The following is a 4440-nucleotide window of genomic DNA, read 5'->3' as shown; positions in this document are numbered from 1 at the left end:
AATAATTTAAAGCACTGTCTAGGGTGGCTAGGTAATTATTATATTATTTGGATCCAGAAACTTTTTTAGCATTTCATCTGGGAGAGTAATAATAACCATTAACGAACATTCACAAAAAACTATGCTTCTCTAACAGACTTCAAATGACCACATTGAGTTTTCTGTACATATTAAGTGCATTTCTTGTGAACTGGATATCTGGAAATCTTTAAAGAAAATAATTTGAATTGAGTATTTAGAAAAGAATATGAATTGCCTCATTAAGGCAAATAATATCAATTTTTTGTTTTTAAAACTTAAGGTTGATGCCGAAAGTATTAAAAAAGTCAATGCAGGAAAAATCAGCAAAAGTGCTTTACCATAAGTATTACTAATAGCATACATATTCTGTTCTAAATGAATTCAATAGAAACAATGATATTTTTATTTATTCATTTACATATCCACCCAACCACACATAAAGCTATATAGATATATGCTCCTAAGAGATCAATTCTTAACATCTGTGTCTTTCCAACACTATCTGACCACTAGGGAACTACACTCCCCTGTAGTTGCTGGGGAAACAATGACAGAACTCAGGCCAGGAATCAATTAAACTGAGGAGACTGTTCCATATCTTTGTTTTCTGGGAAGAGAACAGGTGTTTAATAAGTTACATAAATTATGCAAAATCTAAAGCATTTACAGTAACTAGACACTTAGCAACAGACATGAATGAAGAGGTAAATTGGCTGATGACATTAGGTATTATAGCGGCGCCTGCTAGCATTGCTATTGTTATGGATCTGTCAGCATTTCCATTATAAACACTGTTTTTTAGGGATATATATTTCAATATAAAAACTTGCCTTAGTTTTTAAACGTTTTTTTAAAGATCATAGTAGACATGGTCCTTGCCTGGTAATGTATCTTATTTGTAAACTAAGTATTTTGTGTGTGTAGAAACTAATTTAAATTATATTTAAGTTATTGAAACAAGATAGTAATGAAATTTGAACTTAAACTCTTTCTTTAGCTAATACTCACAAATGACTCCAACTGAAGAATGTGCTTTTAAAGAATGAGTGATTTTGAAGAACATTTAAAATCTACAATGTGAATTTGAATATTTATATAATGTTAGATGAACTGTGTTGAGGACTTTATTTCAAGATAGGAATATAGGCCCTAAAACAGTAAATCTGATCATTTTCATCAATAGAGATTTTTGTTTATTGGGTTTTTTTTTAAGGGACTTTTCCATGTGCTCTGTCATATGCTAAATGCAGTAGAGAATAAAATGAATAAAACACAGTATCTGCCTAAAATAAAGTCATCCTACTTGGGAAATTAAACATAGACACTTCTAACAATAAATGAAAATGGCAGTGTATATGTAGCTACATTTTATGCTGATACAATAGAATGTTGAATTATTTGTCATAGTAAAATGCACTATCTCGATATAGTTTTTCTCCCTTGTAAGTACCTTTCAACAGTTGGCCAATACATGAACTTTTAAAACTCAATTTCAATTTCACAATTAATACATGCTGTTGAATTCTTGACACATATGTGGGAGCCTTAAAAATCCTTGGGTAAGGCCGGGCGCGGCGGCTCAGGCCTGTAATCCCAGCACTTTTGGAGGCTGAGGTGGGCGGATCACAAGGTCAGATTGAGACCATCCTGGCTAACACGGTGAAACCCCGTCTCTACTAAAAATACAAACAATTAGCTGGACAGGGTGGCAGGCGCGTGTAGTCCCAGCTACTCGGAAGGCTGAGGCAGGAGAATGGCGTGAACCTGGGAGGCAGAGGTTGCAGTGAGTGGAGATCGCGCCACTGCACTCCAGCCTGGGCGACAAGACAAGACTCCGTCTCAAAAAAAAAAAAAAAAAAAAAAAAAATTGTTGGATAAGTAAGCCTTTGTGAATAAGACACTTTTCTTCCCTGAGATGATACCCAAGAGGTGTAAAATTCCTTTAGCAATACATATTTTAGGTAAGTTAAACATATCCCGTGTGTCCTGGGAATTTTAAACTCATTTGGCAAAGCTAAAACCCTAGGAAAATTCAACTTCCCACCTACTCTGTACCTGTACCTGTGCAGCTACACACAGTTGAAGGAAAACATACAACCATGAAGACTAGTCTCATTTTAAATTCATGGCTGTGAACCTGGAGAGGATACTTAATACAGCCCATCATTACATTGTGCATCCGAAGTGTCTTCACTTTTCCACTTTGATGACTATTTCTCATTTCTGTTTTCCAGCCTTAGTACCTACTACCTCATTTCACTCTCAGCTAAGGATCTTGCTTCCTTTTTCATTGAGAAAATGAAGGCATTCAGCTGATAATTACCACCCACCACAGCCAACCTTCTGCACTATTTCCGCACTCATCATGCTGCTTTCCTACATGGTTCTGTAAATGAATAACATTGTCACTACTTAGGCTAATCTCTCCCTGTATATACCAGATCTACATATACAATACACAAAATATTATTTCTGCCATAAAAAATCCAAAACCTATATTTTGATTCCTTTTCTGCCACAAGTTTTGCAATGTGTTCAAGAATTGCCTCAAACCACCGCCACCCTTTTCCTATTCTCTGTTAATTGTAAGTGAATAAGGCCACTCCACCAAAATTGCTCCCCTATATGTCACTAATAGCCTCCTTGCTGTCAAGTCCAATAGCCGATTCTTGGTCTTAAATGCAACTTTCTGAGAAATTTGGTCCAGTTGATCATTTCCTCCTTCTTGATACAGTTTCTTCATCTGGCTTTGAATATTCCACACTCTCTTGGATTTCCTCTTCTCTCACGTCTTTATCATGCTCTCCGGTTCTTCTTTTTCCTAACCTCTTTTTTTTTTTTAATTGTAATTTTTTTATTGGAAAACAAATATACAACTTGGAATGGATTTTGAGGCAAATTGTGCCATAAGCAGATTTTAAGTGGCTAAACAAAGTTTAAAAAACAAGTAACAATAAAAGAAAATGTTTCTGGTACAGGACCAGCAGTACAAAAAAAATAGTGTACGAGTACCTGGATAATATACCTGTTTTGCAATAGTGCAACTTTTAAGTACATATTGTTGACTGTCCATAGTCCACGCAGAGTTACAACTCCACACTTCAACAACAACATGCTGACAGTTCCTAAAGAAAACTACTTTAAAAAAGGCATAATCCAGATTTTCCCTCATTTGACCAACTGCATCTAATTTTAGATGTGCAGAAGGGCTTAGATACATCCAGAGTAAGCCACATGCAACATGCTACTTGATCAATTTTCTAAAATAAGGTTTCAGGACAATGACAGGAAGATAAGGGAAAAAAACATGGAGGAATGAAGTCCTAATTACTATGCATGCATATTTTTTTGACAGTAGGGAGAAACCTCTTACAGATAAGTTACAAACAAAGAAAAGGCAAAAAAAAATTGTACAAGAAATTTAACACATTCTGTATGAGGTCTTCACTTTGCTGTCATCATTTGTACAAACTCTTCATAGTTTACTTGACCATCACCATCAATATCTGCTTCCCTGATCATTTCATCAACTTCTTCATCTGTTAACTTCTCTCCAAGGTTTGTCATCACATGGCGAAGTTCTGCAGCACTAATATAGCCATTGCCATCCTTATCAAACACATGGAATGCTTCTCTAATTTCTTCTTCACTGTCTGTGTTCTGTGGGATTCTGCCCAACAGACCTCATTACAGTTCCCAATTCCTTTGTTGTTATAGTTCCATCACCATCTTTGTCAAATAGTGAAAAAGCTTCTTTGAATTCTGCAATCTGCTCTTTGGTCAGTTGGTCAGCCATGCTGCAAGCGCTACCAGTTTCCGAGATGTGACCACACAACCAGTCAGCTCGCTTGCTCCACTCGGACTCTTTCCTAACCTCTTAATGTTGAAGTGATTGGTACCTGATTATCTCTCTATGTCTCCTCATTCTCTTGTTGGTCTTATCCAGTCTTCAAATAAAATCTATATGTGGGTCAGACATGATAGCTCACGCCTGTAATCCCAGCACTTTGGGAGGTGGAGGTGGGTAGATCGCCTGAGGTCAGGAGTTCCAGAGCAGCCTGACTATCAAGGTAAAACCCTGTCTCTGCTGAAAATACAAAAATTAGCTGAGGGTAGTGGCAGATGCCTATAGTCTCAGCTACTCAGGAGGCTGAGACAGGAGAATTGATTGAACTCAGGAGTCAGAGGTTGCAGTGAGCCGAGATTGCACCACTGCACTCCAGCCTGGGTGATGGAGCAAGACTCTGTCAAAAAAAAAAAAAAAAAAAAGTAAAAGAAAAAAGAAAAAATATTCTATATGTGGATGTGTGGATGCTGTCTAAATTTATAACCAGCCCAGAACTCTGTCCTAAATTCCAGACTCATATCCAACCGCCCACTCGATTTCTCCATTTGATTCTCCAATAGACAAGTCAAATT

The 4440-nt window shown here is 36.8% G+C and overlaps 1 pseudogene across 1 annotated transcript; it reads right to left on the bottom strand.

The window, feature by feature from the left end:
• Window positions 1-2860: 2860 nt before the first annotated feature.
• LOC117092150 lies at window positions 2861-3880 on the bottom strand (annotated as a pseudogene). Its single transcript, XR_004440644.1, has one exon. The product of XR_004440644.1 is annotated as a calmodulin-like (transcript).
• Window positions 3881-4440: the final 560 nt, after the last annotated feature.

This window comes from Trachypithecus francoisi, unplaced genomic scaffold, assembly GCF_009764315.1.
Source record: "Trachypithecus francoisi isolate TF-2019V2 unplaced genomic scaffold, Tfra_2.0 Lachesis_group12, whole genome shotgun sequence".
NCBI lineage: Eukaryota > Metazoa > Chordata > Mammalia > Primates > Cercopithecidae > Trachypithecus > Trachypithecus francoisi.
This window is presented reverse-complemented; position numbering and strand designations above follow the sequence as displayed.